The sequence below is a fragment of the Cimex lectularius genome, unplaced genomic scaffold, assembly GCF_000648675.2.
Source record: "Cimex lectularius strain Harlan isolate CLEC.00 unplaced genomic scaffold, Clec_2.1 scaffold16, whole genome shotgun sequence".
In the NCBI taxonomy this organism is placed as follows: Eukaryota; Metazoa; Arthropoda; class Insecta; order Hemiptera; family Cimicidae; genus Cimex; species Cimex lectularius.
Window position 1 is genome coordinate 294,569 of NW_019392679.1, and position 18,450 is coordinate 313,018.

At 34.6% G+C, this 18,450-nt stretch overlaps 1 protein-coding gene across 4 annotated transcripts in view; it reads left to right on the forward strand.

The window, feature by feature from the left end:
* Nucleotides 1-4,681: 4,681 nt before the first annotated feature.
* LOC106661648 (GATA-binding factor A-like) overlaps nucleotides 4,682-18,450 on the forward strand; it is a 57,742-nt gene continuing 43,973 nt past the window's right edge. For all 4 annotated transcript variants that reach the window (XM_014385183.2, XM_024225581.1, XM_014385186.2 and 1 more), the window contains exon 1: nucleotides 4,682-4,771. The gene's annotated coding sequence lies outside the window, so the exon portion shown is untranslated. The remainder of the gene's footprint in view (nucleotides 4,772-18,450) is intronic.

Consider the following 18,450-nt stretch of genomic DNA (forward strand, 5'->3'; position numbering starts at 1 on the left):
CATGAATGAATGAAGATAAATGTACTCAGTGTACGTTCACTTGAAACAACTGTCCTTCAACAATTGTATTTTCCATTCAATGAATAGCAGACAGCAGAATTACCTGGAATACCCACACAAGACTTAAGCAACAACTTAATGGAAGACTTGGAATCTACGAAGACTTCTAAGACCAAAATCAGTTTGATTGTTAAAACAAAATTAACTTTATACAAGACTTTACTGCGGAACTGTTCTGCCAAGCCATCCAACATCCAACGTTACTATCCACAACGACCTCAACATTCAACGAACTGATCCGTTCTCGATTCCAAAAGTTTCATACCAGCCTCTCGATTCATCCTTACCCTACTGCTCGAGCCCTGTCTGCATATCCCCATTCAGAGAACCCGAGCATATGTCATGTCTTCTCATGGCATGTGTCCTCCGGATGCAGCGCTGCCAATAGTTTTAGCGCTATGACCGTGTGAAAAAAGTTTGATTTGAAAAAAGTTGAAAAAGTGATCACATTTGTAATATGTAGTAGTAATATAGGGTACAAATAAAATATTTGAAAGAACATGTAGCCCTGTCATTTCATTTGAAAAAATTATAGTTTTCAATCGTGATTATTTACATCGTATCTGGTATTTTTATATGAGTGATATTTTCTTGTTCATTTTTTAACCTCTCTCTCTCTTTCTTTCTCTCTCTTTCTCTCTCTCTCTCTCTCTCTCTCTCACTCACTCTCTCTCTCCCTCTCTCTATCTCTCTTGCTGTATTTTTCAAATACAGTAAATACAGAAGGGACCGGGACTTGCCCGGATGATCGAAAGTCAGGATCATCCGAAAATTTGTATCGTCTCATAAAATCGGAAAAAACACATACAAAGTGAACACTTTTATTCGTGTATCAAGTAACATTTAAAGTAATAGATGTTTTATTAGTTTTATTTTTGGTTATGTCTGGACACGCGTTTCTCGAAAAATTTATACGTAAAAAATACCTAATAAAAATATACGTAATAAATTTTTTTTTTCAATGGAAGCCAACATATAAACAACATGAGAGACAACAATTTCTAGTCTTTTAAAATATTATACACCTTTTATTTATTTTTTTAACAAAAACGCCTCTCCGGCCTCTTCGATCGTGTGACTAGTGGAAGGGCGATTTGGTGGCCTTTACAAATTTCGAACGACGAATTAAAGGTCCCATAGTCGAATTATGAATTTTAAAAAATTAATATACATACATGGAGAAATTTATTAAAAAAATGGTGGTGTTTAGTGACCGTTAATTAATGATTATTTGGAGATCGTGAGACTATACCAGTATACACTACTATACCAGACCGCATCTCATAAATCTCAAATAATTTATAAAAAATATTCTAACAAACGGGTCCGGATTATCGGGGTCCGGATAAACGGGTTTCCACTGTATATATCTTTTTATGATCCTCCACCTATTATTGATTAGACATGATCCAAAAAAAAAAAAAATCAGAGGTAACAGCGGACCTTACATTCAGATCATAGTGACTAGTGCACAATTCAACAAATGTTGAAAACAAAATAAACTACGCATGTTAAAATAAAAGCGATGGGTGTGTCCAAAATGAATGTACCCTAACATGTTTATCTATATCTAGGACTATAATTTGGGAGATGTTTATGTTTATAGTAGTAGGCAAACCTATTTCACATGACATGTTTGTTAAGCACGATAATAAGATAATAAATACATAATTAATTTTAACTTAAATACACAAAGACCAAAGCTGGACCTTCGTATGTTGTTCATTTCAAACTATTTTTATATTTATCGTTAAATTAATTACAACATACTTATTTTAATATAAACCGAATTAAACAAGATCTGAAGTTCATGAGTTTTAATTGAAAAAATATTTAATTATGATGATTTGAAAGAAAATTCAGAGCGGAAAATTATTTAGATATAGATTAAAATTTACCAAACATTTACATTTTCCAGGTGACTAATTAATAATCTACACGTCAAGCTCTTATCAAGGTGCAGGCCAAGATACAGCTCGTTGGTTGATGGGGCTTCGGGGACCTCAAGTTAGGGTCGAGGTATATCTTTACCCCGCGGTTCGAACAAAGGGAAAATAAAAGAGAATGCTGGATAAGTTTCTGCTTTTATTTCACAAAAAATACTTGTAGAAGTAAAATGACAAAATTAAATGGCTTACTCGCACAAACTACAACAAAAAGATCGGCTTGTCAAATACAAAATAAAATGAAGTAAAAAAAATTAAAGAAAATCTACAAAAACACAAAGGAAAAAAAACAAACAAACAAACGACTTGCGTGTTCTGGGGTACCCCTATTTAGCCGGCGAAATGTAAGTCAGGCGACGCGTTGACGCGGCGGCAGGCGTTCAGCAGCAAAAAGCAGATGCGGGCAGCAACAGGTCAAGCAGTAGTTCCGACCAAGGCTCGAGCGTAAGTAAAAGTAAAACTCCGAGTCATGTCAACAATCCTGTTATCGGCGAGTTAATTCCGTTGTTGTCAACATGCCGATCACCGCGGCTCGGCCCGAAAGCGTACGGCCGTAACACACCGCCCACCAAATTTCAGGCGAAATTTCAACTCGAAGGTCCCAGAAAAGCACAACAGAAAGATGAAAAAAAAACAGAAGAAAACAAAGGGGCGTGGGAAAAGAATGTGTCACTGGAGCAGTCAGGGCTCAGGCAGCAGAGGAGATAGACGGACCACTGGTCGTGTGTACTCTCCAATAGGCGTCTTGACGCGTACCACTCTCACTGTTCCATGCTCTCTTCGACGGTCCAAAAGGACCACTGGTCGTGTGTACTCTCCAATAGGCGTCTTGACGCGTACCACTCTCACTGTTCCATCCTTGCCTGGGTACTTCTCGATGATGCGGCCGATCTGCCAAGATAGTGGATGCGCCTGGCCGTCCCTTAAGACTACAAGGGTTTCCAACTCAAGGTCTATTTGTCTCATTAATGTTGGGGTTATTATTGTAAATGTACATCTTAATTCTCCATGTATTGATTCCATCCAGTTCTCTTTAAAGTTTGTTATGGGTTTTTTCATATGATTCTTCTTTCTGACATATGTGTATATCGTCACCAATCTGAACTTTTATAGTCAGAACACGGTACAGACCAAGCACACTACCCTGAGGGACGTCAGCAAGCATGGTTTTAGACGTCGAAATCGTTGGTTTATATTTGACATAAAAAGTCCTTCCCTCTAAATACGACTGAATCAGGCAAAAATATATATTAAGCGATAAGACTGCAATTTACAAAGCAACTCCAGTATAACTGCCAAAGGTCCGGAAAGACACCCTAGCACATATTTTTGGCTCAAATGTCTTCACATCTTTCCGATTACTTTGTTAAGTTGTTGAAGGGAAATCCAACGCGAAGTCCTAATTGAGAATCCGGGTGTACGTGGTCTGTAACTGTATGGGACATCATTCCTCATTTGTATAGACGGATCTGCAGTTTGTTCCCTTAAGACCAGTCATCGACCTCTCCTAACGTCCTTTACCGGCAGTTCTGGTCGTCGTGTGACAGTGTTAAGATCTGCGGAAAAAAACTTTCGAGCTCACCTCTGTCATCTTCTCGTCTTCATCTTCTCCTTTATACCAAAACCTCTGTTTCCGCGTTTTTAATCCTATTTCCACACATTTTGGAGATATAGGTCGACCTTAGGATTGCTTCTGGGGCCCAACCTCCCGAGATGTACAGTGAGTGATTTATACAAGCCAAACCGAAAAAGAGTTTTTCCTTTAATTTAATTTCTTTTATTTTCCTTCCTTATGGTATGCTTCCTTTTTTACGGTAACCCTCTCATTCATTCCTGCTTATTTAAATACACTCAGTCTACACTATCATACTTTTTTCATACACTACATAACTAATCTAATCGAGGGACTATGTAAGAATTACGAAATTATTCTCTTCATTATTTAATATTGTTAAAATAATGGCGTGTTTAATGTATGCTAAATAAGACTTTGCTTACAGTTTTAATCAAAGTTTGAATGCCTGATTTCACAAAGAAAAGCGATTTTTCACCTGTAAATCATTGATCTTGTAAAATTGTTTGCTAGTAATGGCCATTTAATTTATTATTATACCAAATCTTTTCTTTTCTATTAAATTTTTAGTATATGAAGCTAATTTTTTGATAATTACGATAATGATGATGAAGTAGTATCTACAGACTAGTCAGTTGACCCTTACATGATCCGTCATAATCTTTATGCTGTAGTTCGAAAATAGATGCTTTATAATTATATATTGCATAATTTTTGACGATTTTTTTCAAAAAAACTTTATTTGTGTGTAATTTCCAGATTATTTTTAAAATAGGTGAATTTATCAGTTTGAAGGTTGGTGAAAATTTATCAACTCGGTGAATTTCTCCATAAACAATTAAATTCGTAAAATTGTTCTACAGGGGATAATGAAAGGGCGGAGGATGGTGAAGGAAGGATCGAAGGAGCGCAGGACCGAAGGATCGAAGGATCGGCCTGCGGGTGTGGCGGGGCGTGCTCGTTCGATCGCCGGTCCAATCAGAGGCTCTTCGTCCGGCAAAGTGGGGTCCGCCGGTCCTCGCTGCAGCCCGTCATCTCCGCCCCAGTCGCTCACCTCGCCCCGTTCAGGCACGTGTCGCTCCTCCACATCGGCCCTCCAAACGGTGTTTTGTGATTTGTCTCACCTAGATTTAAAAAACAAAAATAAATAAATAAGCTGAACTTCTAGGATCAACCTTTAGTGAGCATTGAGGTAAGACCATCGTTAAAAATCTCTTAATTCTTACAAACTATAACATCTAGCCGATATAAAAAATGTTATTCAACCAAACTCAGATTTATTTATGGACATTTTACCATTATTATCGCCAAAGATTAAATTTGAACTGTTATAAGATCATTTTGAGTGCAGAACATTCACCAACAGCTGCACAAAACCTGTATTCATAAAAACAGTTTAAGGCAATAAGACAGAACTTATTTTGATAAATCAACATATGCTTGGTTGGCCATATTATTTTTTGAAAAGTCCATGACGACGTGCCATTACAAAGAGAGCTTTTTTTGTGGTTTCACTACATATTTAGTCGTATAAATGTGTTAGTTACAATGCTTTATGCCATCTAGTGTTCCATCATTAGCTTGTTTCTTATAAGCATATGCAGACCTACGACAATTCACAAGATTTTTACCCCCTCCCCCCAAAAAAAATTAAGATATAACATTTTCACCATATTTTTTAACTATTCCTTGAGGAAATAGTTATAAAATGAAACAGACCTAGTGGCGATGTATAATTATACGTCAAGACTGTTTTATAGGTTTTTTACTTTAAGTTCATGAAGTACCAGCGTAATTTGATAATCAGCCGAATAAATTGCTCGTGTTTTCTTTGTTCAGATATTGGTCTGATTATTTAGATTTTTTCCCCATATATATAAATAAAGTAAAATGTATATATAAACCAAATATGCTTGGTTTAATTAATGACTTCTCGAAATATGTAAGGCAGTTCAAAAATATTCAATTTAAAAAATATTGTCGAACGAATTTGCCAGCGGAAGAGCCATATTTTTGCTGTTTATATAGTTATTAGACGCCGAGTTATTATACTGTAGCTTTTCTATTTTTTTAAAGAAAAAATCATTATTTATTAGTAATAACTATTTAAATAAACAAATATGACTATTGCATCTTGTAATCATTTACAAACTCTTTCTCACAGGATAAAGTTGCTGCGATAGGTCCCAGCTGACTATTTATCATTTAGCATATTTATTTAGTTTTTTCAACCCTTTTCTCCTAATAATTAAGCTCCAATACTTCACCGCCGCCTGCTCATTTTACCCTTTAGAATATTTTGTTTCAACCAATTTCTCTTACGTTTTCATACAATTGGACAAATAGTCCGTAGACATTTTTTATCCCCGAACTTTTCTAGTCTTCTTCAAAACAATTACCTTGCAATATTTAAATCCTATTATTGAAATTTTGTCCAGATCTTTATATGAACTAAAGCACGTTATTTAAAATTGTCTTAAGAGTCATTATTTTGGTTGTTTCACTTTTCATTTGGGGTAGATCGTTAATGTTTTATTTTTTAGGGGAAAATCAGTAACTATTTAAATGTAATCATTTACAAGCGCTTCCGCATAAAGTTAAGCTCCAGTAGTTGACTGCTGCCTGCCCATTTAAACATTTAGTATAATTATTTACGCTTTCAATCCTTTTCTACCTTTTTATTGAATTCTATTCACGAATATTTCTCATTTTCTTCAAAACCGTAACGTTGCAATATATCGGTCCGATTTTTGAAATTTTTTCTAGATCTACATACAAGTTAAAAAAGCCTAAAAAAGGAGTCTTCAGAGCCAATATTTATGTATTTTCACAAGTTATTAAAGGTACATTGTAGCTGTTTTGTTTTTATGAAAAAAACTATCTACTTGTATAAATAACATTATAACAGAGCATTATGGAATCTTGTATACATACATTATAAGCTAAAAAACAGAGCTAGAGAAACATTATAACAGAGCTAATATTTATGCATTTTCACAAGTTATTAAAGGTATATTGTAGCTGTTTTCTTTTTAGGAAAAAACATTAACTACCTACTTGTATAAATATGATTATTACAGAGCATTATGGCATCTTGTATACATACATTAACAAGCTCTTTCTCAAAATGGTAAGCTGTTAATTTTATCATTTAGCATATTTACTCACTCTTTTTCAACCCTTTTCTCGTTTATTTTTGTAGAACTGGACAATTAGTTCATAGGAATTTTTTATTCGCGAAAATTTCTCATTTTCTTCAAAACCTTCCGATATACCGGACCGATTTTTGATATATTTTCCAGATCTTTGTATAAGCCAAAAAAAAACATGGGATATTTAAATATCGTCTTCAGAGCTAATATTTTTTTCATTTTCATTAGTTATTAGATGTACATTGTAGGTGTTTTATTTTTTAGAGTAAATAACCTGTAACTATTGCATTGTAAAAATATAGCTATTCAGAACTTTATGTCCTCTTGTATTCATCAACAAGCTCTTTCTCATAAGGTTAACCTGCAATAATTAACAGTTCTTCATTTTATCGTTTAGCATTTTACTTACTCTTTTTCAACCCTTTTTCTTTCATTTTTGTAGAACTGGACAAATAGTTCATAGAAATTTTTTATTCGCGAAATTTTCTTTTCTTCTTCAAAACAGTAACTTTGGAACTTTGCGAAATACCGGATAGATTTATGAAATTTTTTCCAGATTTTTATATAAACTAAAAAACATGGGGGATTTATCTTCAGAGCTAATATTTATGCATTTTCATTAGTTATTAGTTGTACATTGTAGATGTTTCATTTTTTAGAGTAAAAATACTGTAACAATTGCATTGTAAAATTATGGCTACATGTCCTCTTGTGTTCATCAACAAGATCTTTCTCATAAGGTTAAGCTGCATTAATTCACAGCTCTTCTTTTTATCATTTAGCATAGTTACTCTCTTTCAACCACTTTTTTTCCATCATTTTTATAAAATTTGACAAATAATACGTAGAAATTTTTTATTACGAAATTTTCTTGTCTTACTCAAAACCAGTCAAGTTGCCTTGCAACACTAAGATCCGATTTTTGAAATTTTGTCCAGATTTTTACATGAGCTAAATTGCTGAGCCCTCCGGGTCATTATTTGTAGTTTCACTAAAGCAGCTTTCAAAATCCTTATGGGGTAAAGCATAAAGAAGAGGGTAATTGTCCACATTGGACGACACAATAATGGGGAGAGCAACCAGAGGGTGCCTTCAAGGGTGGCGTTCTGTCACTGCTACTGTGGTCAGTTTGGCTGACGATCTCCTATGGAGAAATACATTACACCTAAGGACGTCAGGATGGGTACACCCGTAGCTGTTTTATTTTTTAGAGAAAAACAGTAACCATTTAAATGTATTTATCACAATTGCAATAGTTCACAGCTGTTAATTTTGCGGTTTAACATATTTATTTTATATATTTCAACCCTTTTCTCATTCATTTTTATAGAATTGGACAAATATTCCATAGACAAATTATTATTAGTAATTATTTTCTCATCTTCTTCAAAGCAGTTACCTTGCAATGTTTAGGTCCGATTTTTGAAATTTTGTTCAGGCCTTATAAGCGCAAAACAAGGGCGATTTAAATACTCTCTTCAGAGCCGTTATTTTTACTATTTCACTAGAGGTACAATGTAATTTTTTGATTTAAAAAAGTACCTATTTTCATATGCAAATATGGTTATTACAAAGCTTTATGGCATTTTGTATTAATTTACAAGTCACCTTCAAAACCTTGCCTTTACCTTGCAATATGTGGGTCCGATTTTCGAGATTTTTTTCCAGATCTTTAGTTAAATGGTGTCAGTGTAAGTTTAATCATCCATCAAATAAGAGTTTTGTTTTTATAAAGCATTTAATTGTTTGATAACCGCCTTGATCATAGTGGTATTTGAATTGGTTAATTGTTTTATATTTTTTTATTTACTTTTTTTAGTAAGTCGATATATAGAAATTATAAAAATTGTATGAATTCCAGTTAAACAAGAAAACATTTATTTATATTTGGGTACATTCATACGCATTTTTAACATTTATCCTTCTTATAACACCCAAAACACTTGGGCTTATTTTTTACACGTGACACCACGTGGTTAATTGACAATCCCACGGCTATATATGTTTTTTGATAACATGCTTAAAAATAATAGGTAAGGACCTAAGCGTTTCCGGTGCAATTCGACCTGTGCTATCGCCACTTTTTTTTTAATTTTATCTCCATGTTATCTTTTAGAAAGTCATCGGGGACAATGGGGGTTTTATCATATGTGTTACTGTTGAGCGATTACCACCGGTTGAAATGTTGCCTTAGAAATTGTTTACCAACTTCTAAAAGTTAAATTAACCATTTTCCTCCTCGTCTTATAATGTAGAAACAAGAGAAGTTAAATTATTTATAAAAAACTTAAAAAATGTCCGTTTATAGCACCCCTACGAATTTGTAGATTTTATTGTGTTGAGAAAGGTTATTTGGCTTTTGTGGGGGGAAAATTTAATTTTACTATCCTAAGGGCAAAAATCCAGATTTAATTAGTCTATAACTATGTATGTATATTGATCATTGATCTGCCTCAAGATCTCAAGATAAATATGACCAAAGCGAATACTTTAATATCTGGCTGCTGTGTGATCCGCTTAATCTCGCTATCTTCATTCCGTCTTCTGCAATACTTAAATAATAAAAAAAATCAGAGTAAATTCTATTCTAATGTTTAATAATTTGCTTTCATCAAAAATTAGCAAATTATTATTGTTTTTCTTCCGAACATAAATGGATCATCATGATTAAACGGTTCCCATTTTCAAAAATTAAATAGCCTACTTTTTTTAATTTTGCAATAGTAATCGCCTGTCTTGAGTCTTGTACTTCTGTCTTTGCAGTTTGTAATATTACTACATACTTACATGTCGAATTAACCTGTTCTAATAAAGTATATTTTACTCAGGATTTTTTTTTTTGTATTAAAGAACAATGTTCTATCTCGTCAAAATCTCTTTCTCTTTTTACACACAATCATTTTATGCAGGGAATGCAAGAACGGTCGTCAAAACTATAAGATGTTCTCCAGCATGGCCCTCAAATGTCTCAAGTTGACCACCAAGTCTGATACTCAAATGTATTCGAGATATTTCACTTTTCGTGTTACTTAACCCTTTCACAACTTTTTCCCATAAAGCCCACGTATCTTATAAAATCATATTCCTATCGTAATTTTGATTAAATCAATGGAAACGGTATTAAAACCACTATGAAATTCAGTTTTTATATTGTAACTTTAATGAAAAAATTAATTAATTAATAAAATCAATTAGAATATAAACTTTTACGAGTGTTGTATAAGTTTTCGTTTAAAGATTTTCTTGGTTCAGTAAATACTGACAAATCAGGAATTTACAGAAATGTTACCTCTACTAATGAGCTGTAAATTCATGTGTGTACTTAATTTCTCAAAGGTCAGTTATTACTAGTGTAAAATGTAAAATTAACGCTTGATTGCTAAAAAGATTTAATTTTTCGGTTACAAATGGTTTAAAAACAATTTGTCATTAGAGTTTTGAAACTTCTATTTAAAAAAATTGAAAGGTATGCAAAGAAAATAAAAAAAGACTCTTAGAATTATTTTTAATAGAGGTTTCCAAATGTCTTAATGACTAATTTTTCTAAGCCCTTTGGAACCAATTTTTTAGCAATCAATTATTATATTTTGCATAGCTGATAATCGACCTTTCAGAAATAAAGTTCGTTTAAACACAACTTACAAGTACACTAAAACTAATAATGCTCATTAATAGGAGCAACTTTTCCGAAAGTGCCTTAGTTACAGAAACAAACAAAAAATTACTAAAACTTTAGACAATAAGTTTGTTAACTCGTAAAAGGTTTATTTTCTAAGTAATTTTGTATTTTGTTTACTTAAGTTTACAATGCAAAAATAAATCTCATAAAGTTTTCTGTGCTCTTTTTATCGGTGTAATTTTACAGTATTATTAAGATTTTTATCAGATACGTTGGACTTTATGGGATAAAGTTTTGAAAGGTCGAAATAGTCGTACATCTCGAATACAATTGAGAATCAAACATTGAACAGTGGGGACTTTTTAGTACAATTTGACACGTAGGTAGACCTACGGACTACGGAAAACCCTGTATAAAAAAAGTGATAACCTGCGTTTTAAATCGAAATATGATTTCTTTTGTAGAAAATATTATGGAGGACTTTGCTGAAAATCAAAAATTACGAACCGATAAAAAAGCAAGAACTCGGCGGTTGTATAATTTTTATATTTTCTTGTACGTAGTATATTGGGTGTATAATTTATCAAAAATCCTCACTTATATTCATATTTGAATTTTGGTTAAAAAACAAACTAAGAGGCTTGTAATTTTGAAAAGGCCCTCTTGTAATCTGGTCTTCTGAAAGTTCTGAATTTTTCTCACTTGATTTATATCAGCTTCCAAAATGTAAATGAATCAATAAAATTAATTTTTTATTTTTTATTCTATCCCTTATTTTCTAACGAAATTTTAATTATAGAAAAGATGGTATAATATTTTGACAATTTCACTCGTGAATGTAAGTTTTACTAGGTTTCCAGGTAAGATATAACATTTCGTATTTCTTTTGTTAAATTTCTCCATCTACTATTCTGACTATATATTTTGGTTTTTAATACCTGAATAATTTTGGATGTTTTTTTAGCCTTATTATTCCAAAGTCCTATAGTCTAATCTGTGTTGCATATAGTAAAATGTTTTTGTAAGCATAACCCCTGGCAGTTCTGTTTTAATCTTTTTTCCGATGACATCGTTACTTTATCTCTAATTATATCAGTTAAAAAAATTCCCAGCAAAAATCTACCTCTGTGCCTTCTGGGCAGTATTGATTTTAGTATGGCCACGAGCCAATTTGCCCCCATATACTAGTCAGGGGTCATATCAGAAACCTTTTTCTTTATTTTCATGCCATGATAACATTTTATGTGCCTCAGTTGCCAGTAGTTCTTAAAGTTAAAATGACTTCTTCAATTTATTTTCTTTGTGGTGCTTTTCTCAAAGGAGAACTGGCCTAGATATACCGGACAGCTGATTCAGTTTAGTATTTCTAGGCCAATCTCTATTTCTTCTTTGTTCCCCCTTTGCATGTTACATATTATTTTGATTGGCTTTTCATTCTTCAATCCCAAGCTTCTCGATGTGCCATATGAGCAAATAGCAGCAAAGCAACAAAGGACATCGTCTGCGAACGGCATAGTAATCAACCGCCTTACGTTTATGTTTTGCCCTTTATGTTTTGAATAGATTTGTTGAAAGCAAGTCTGGATACATGTCTCAGTGGTTAGTATTTCTTCTGTTTAAAATAAACCTATTTATTTCCTTTGTATTTCTATTCTTAAAGGCGAATTTTTTTAAAGCTTGTTTTTCTTACATTCAAGGCTTTCAAGTTACTTACTTTCCAGGCTTAACAATACCAAAACTGTACAGAACCAAGTTCGAGCTCTTTCTCATTACCCGTTAGCAAATATTGATCTCTATTTGATTTTTATTTTCAATTTTCTTCGATGTTTGTCACTTGTGCCTTTGTTGTATTCGAACCGGAACTGTCATGGAAATGAGCGTGCCGGAGGGACGCGCGCGCGCAAGGCGTAAACTCTGCTTTCCACTTAAAGGGGCTTACCTGTCGGTTATGCTAATGGGCGAGCACTCTTGCTATTCCCGGTTGTCGTCTCGGCCCTCGTAAATCAGGAAGAAGCCTTGTTGCTCGTCGGTCTAAAACTGGGTCTACTTAATTTATTCCGGTAGGGAAGTAAATTGATCGGAATTGTATAATTACAACTAGGAGAAGCATCGTGAGAATGTGCATGACAACCTGGAAAAAAAATTTTGTTCGTTGTATTTGGCAATTTCATCTGTACTACCGTGTAATTCAATTCCCCACACTTTTTTATTGATGGCTTCTTCGTCCAACCAATCAAACTACTGCCTCCCCTACAATTCTAGCCTGTTATTATTGATATTAACTACTTATGTATGCTGCGTTATTCTTGGTTTGTGATTACATATTTTCAAACCAAACTCTAAGAACCTGCAAGTACGTGTAAAGTCGCTCCACACTAGTCCGATCCAAAGTCAAGACCTTAGGCATGGCCCTGTTCTGGAAAAAATTGTATTAATTTTTTTCATTTCAATATGGTATTTTTCATCTATGGTTTGCATTAAAAAAAGACATTTTTTCAATCACTACTATTTCAGTTTTTGTTCTTCTTCTTCTTCTTCTTCTTCTTCTTTTATATCATCTCCTTACAAAAACTGATGTTTCCTCCTGTTGAAGGATGATTTTTTTCTGAGTTCTTGTAGTTTTACCCTTCTACCTTTTTGATTTTCCCATTGTCAACACTGGAAAAAATTATAAAAACAAAAGCACTTGAAAAATCTAAAATCAACGACACCTACAAAAGTATGGGCTGGTCATAGATAGAAGTACCCGTTGGTTGGCCAAATATGGTAACTGTTTTCTTTGTTTTATGCAGAATATATACTAGAACTGTCCAGAATTGTTGAGCTGACCCATAACACATATGTGAACAGCGAATATCAAACGAAAGAAACCATTGTTAAACTTGATCACTCTACTGGTTATATCTAGAAAAGTTTAGTCGCTTTTCGGTTCACGCCATCTTCATTGAGGAACCTGTGTCATCTAAATGCCACCTGAACCCGTAAGAGTGTAGATACAGAGAGTGAGCAAGTGTTTTTCAGTTTAACATGTGGGTTACTTACTTCCAAACCCTCAACTACAACCAACTGAACGAAAAACTGAGATTTGTTTTTCTGCGGGATCGAAGAACCCGTAGTTTGGTTGTTCTTCATAGTTTTGTCTATATTCTCTGGGTTCTTTAAATTTATAGCATGCCGTAAGACGCAACTTAGTTGCCAGGGTCCTTATGCTTGTTTAATTACAGAACTATGTAAGGTTCTGAGGAAATTTTTTTTTAAACAATCCAGAAAGACTTCTTGAGTTTAGGTTTATCTAAAAGAGCATCTATTTATATTTATTTAAGCATTTATACATTAGAAGAATTCCTTAAATTGTCATAAGATCGTAAGCTTGCTGCTGTGTTCTCATATAAGGCGACATTCCTGTTCACCATTATAAGGAGTCATGGGCAGAGGGACACATTGATCAACATTGCTTTGCATCGTAATTCCCCACAACATCCCATAATGTGTCTTTGTATCAGCCAAGTATAAAATTAAACAAGTTCTAACGATTGTTAAAAATTCTAGTTGACGTTGATCGACCTACGTAGTTGAAACTGATGTTGTATTGGATCTTCTTGAGGTCATGACCTCAAGAAGATCCAATACAACATCAGATTGTTAAAAATATCAAATAATTCAAACTTTTGATCGGAAAGTTATAATATTTGAATTGTGATTTTATTCTAGAGAACATCGAGGTGATGGATCTGTAGTTTGGTCGTTCCCGATCATCTCGGTTTGCCAAACAGCGAGACTAGATCGAAAGTAAAAATCCCGTAAAGCACAATTACTTAAAGTTGCCCAAACATTGTCCACAGTTGAGCAACCTGTGCGCAGGTTCGCCGGATGTGGTCGAGGAAACTTTTATGAATGGCCATTGACCAAAGGGAAATTGACAATGGAGTCAGACGACACGGGGTCAAAATTGACCCGGCTTTTGGCGCCTCTTGTCGGAAACCACACCTATTAATGGACTATCTGTGTCGTACGCCAGGAGACAATGGACAGGCCGTCTGCTACCTGAACCCGGCTTCATTAACACTCAATTATACTGTCGACCCGACCTTTCAATGGACGGGACACGGGCGCCCGAGCGAATTTCGTTGTAGACAATACTCCTATAACTCCCTTCCTGAATGTTCTCACTGCCTGATGTTTTTGTTTCCTTTTTGGCCATTTAAGTGTTAATAGTTTTTTTTAGAACGCTTTACCTTAACAATCCATGTTTCTTTCTAACTGAGGATCCCAAACGATATCGGGCGTTTGAATGGAAGTGGCCCCTCTGAGATAAGGTTCAGATTTTTGTAAAAATATACCGGAGCAGAACTGGTCGTCATATTGAGATTTTTGTACGGCCTGGTCACATTTTTGGCTCAAGACTTTCTAATTACGAACAACTCAATGGATCGATTTTGTTTCTAGGTTGTTAGCGAAACAAAACCATCCTATATTCCTAGCATCCAGTTGAATGGAAAACATGACAACATAGAAAAAGTCTGGGCATGGTTACAAAAACATTTCAGTCGAACAGGGTTCACGGATTAGTTAATCATTACAGACTTCCACGCGGGATCTCTTTTAAGGTTTAGACTTTGGAATGGTGCAATAATGGAAGTATTCACTAAAGAATCAGAAAGGAAGAAACAAGATCGGGAAAGAAAGGAACTAGGAAGAACTAGTTACGGTTAAGAAATTACGGTCTAACGTAACTCGGCCTTATTAACTATTTCTACTTTGTTCTATCTTTGGTATTTCAAAAAACATCACTTAAACGTTATTAATCATGAGCAGTACACATTTTAACTTGATACGCTTGAATACAGTAAGTCGGAGTTTTGGGTGGTCCGACGACCCTAACTAGGGGTTCCGCGACAAACTTCAAGAAAAATTAATACTTACAAAAATAAACGTAGAATGAATAAAATTTAAAATAGTTGCGGTAATTGAAGTCAAGAATTTTTACAATACTTTGTGACGATACGTGAAGTTTTCATAACTCCCTGCTTCTCCATGGCATAGAGAAATGAAGTGGCGTCTCTCGATTAGAAGAATTACGTTCTGAAGACTTATCTTGTTGATGGACCACAATGCCAAATTGGCCAACGTTTACCATGATGAAAAATAGCATTGAATACTGTCGAATTTATCAGATATTTCCATTAAAATGAATATTATTCAGAAATCGTGAGATGCGGTCTGGTGTGATGTAAGTTTCAGAAAAACTTTCTCTTTATCGTGCCAACGTTTCAATCTTTATTGAGATCATCTTCAGGGCTCAAAGTCTTCTGTGTAATTGTGCCATTCTTGCGTATCGTGTTGGGATCAGTGGGCACTCTCAATACGACACGCAAGAATGGCACAATTACACAGAAGACAAACACTTTGAACCCTGAAGATGATCTCAATAAAGATCGAAACGTTGGCACGATAAAGAAAATGTTTTTCTGAAACCTACATCACACCAGACCGCATCTCACGATTTCTGAATAATTATCGATTAACGGTCACTAATCACCACACATTAAAATGAATGAGATATTCTTTCTTTTCAAGCTTTGATGATAGCGCCTTCGAAAGAAAAATCCAGTTTTGGATTTAATGTGTTGAGAAGGAAGAGGTGGCGTTTTCCTGTGTTAAACGATTTTTTAAAGAAAAATTGGAGCGAGCGCCGATTGATGAAATAAGTGAACACCTTCGAACATCTGAGCACCAACAGCTCCAAGACCACGAATGGGCGGTCAAACCGTTTTCTGTTTCGACAAAGCCAACCAGTCTATCAGTGTATTCGAATTTTGATAGACCTTTCTTCAGACTCCACCTTGAAATCTACTTTCGAGTCAGATACCCGCATTTTTGACTCCGACTGGAAAACAAAAACCGCTCGTTGAAAACGCAAAACTTTTTTCATTTTGCCACAACTTACCTATGCGATTCCAGATTTTCTATCTATTCAGCCACCATAACTAAATACCGAAGCTGCCTAGATCACCGGAAATCAGTTTCCAGCTATCAAAAATGAAAAATTAACATATCCAAAACGTGCGGGCTACATCATTCTTTTCATTAACTCATTATTCGTTCATGTGCAAATTATTACTTTTGAAATTGGCTCGAGTTTTACATTATTGACTTCGTTCTGACCAATTTGATTGTTTGTTCCGGATTTTGTATATAAAGTTAGGTATGTATGTCAATTTAATGTTTGTTTTCATAGTGATATCCCCCTTTATCACTCAATTAGGAATGGACTGGCTAATTTATAATATTTTAATTTACTAAATACTATAAGTATGTAATTTTAAATATTTAAATGAGATGGTATCCGCCCTGGATTTAGTTCTGTGAAAGGGGTCCGCTGACTAAAAATGTTTGGAAGCCATGCCTTAAGTCTATCAGGGTTGGATCATCACATGCGAGCCTTGCTGTTTTGGTCAGATTTGCCGGCCAAGAACAAATAGTAAACAACTTGGCCATTTTCGCGTTATTTCCACTTGCTGTTCTGCTAATTGTCGGCAGCCTCGGTCGGAAGCAGTTGGTTCGATTTGACGTCACTTCCTCCCGGCAATATGCCAAAGTTTGCTTCTGACCAACTTGATCCGAGCGATTTCAAGCGGAAAACCGGCCGTAAATCACACCACCGAAAAAGATCGACCCTCGTCGAAGGATTGCAGGCCGGCTAAACGGCTTTTAAGATGTCTGTTGTAAAATTGGTCTATTTATTAATTTGATTTACTTGTTTTGTTTATCGGCTTAAGATAGGGCTTAAATGGAAAGCCGAAATACTTAGAAAATCTCCGACAGCATATGGACATCGTTCAAGCTTACTAATTTTGAAAATAATGACGCAAGAAACAAGTTATTATACGATTAATAAAGAATTCTGTATTCTTCGACGTTTCCTGTACTAAAACTTCCAATTACAATGCTTCAAGTTTGCAAAAGATCGGACTACTCCGAATCGCCTTGGACGTGAGTTCATCTACACTTACGATATCCCGACTGCACCCTCCACTTTTGATCCTGATCACCTAATTACATGGGAGGAGCTCCAGGCACACCTGGCGTTTACATCCAATGGCTGCGTAAATGAAAGAAAATGCACCCATGTTACTTTTACCCACTTAAACACACAATATTCTTCGATAATACTCCCTAAAACTGGCTGTGCAGCTACTAACTACTACTAACCTAGTAGTATTGACCATATCGTCGAAAAACATCCTGTACATCCTCTACACCTCAGATACTTCTGCACCTTTCATCCTTAAAGTTTGATCCCTCAATTACTCCGGAGGAGCCCCAGACATCTAAAACTTTAGGAAAAACTGAAGCTGAAATGGACATACGGACTAACGTTGCTAAACCAGCCAGCATCAGTTAAGTATATTCACATAATGAATTATATAGATTTTACCTGGAAATCATCAGCTTGACCAAATACAATACAAAAAATTGAAATTCAACTCGATTGATTATTAGGAAGTATTTGTGGATGAAGTAAAGAGGATTATGGCAATGATTATGATATGATATGATTATGATACGTTCTAGCCACAACATATTGAAACCAGATTTTGTCTGAAGATTGACAATTTCAACCTGAAAACTTTCAGTCTGTCCAAATCACAAAATAACCAATGTTAATTGAACTAATTTGATGACCACGTAGTACTTATGGATGTGACTAATATGGTAGTAATGATTTATGCAAGGTCTACCGAGAAAATATTGAAACCAGAAATTCAGCTTGAAGATTTATGACTTGAGTCTGAAAATCGTCATCTTATCCCAATAGAAATAAAACCTCCATATTCAACGAATTTTATAGCCATTTCATACTTGTGGATGAGGTACACTAGCATTACTATTTATGTAAGGTCTACCTACAACATATTGAAACCTGAGACTTAACTTGCAAATTTATGATTTGTGCCTGAAAACTATCATCTTATCCCATTAAAAAACACAAACTTAAATTTCAAGTAATGATTACTAAGTACATGTGGATGAAGTGCAGCTGACTTATGGTGATGATATATGCACAGTCTAGTTTCGACATATCGAAACCAGGTTTTA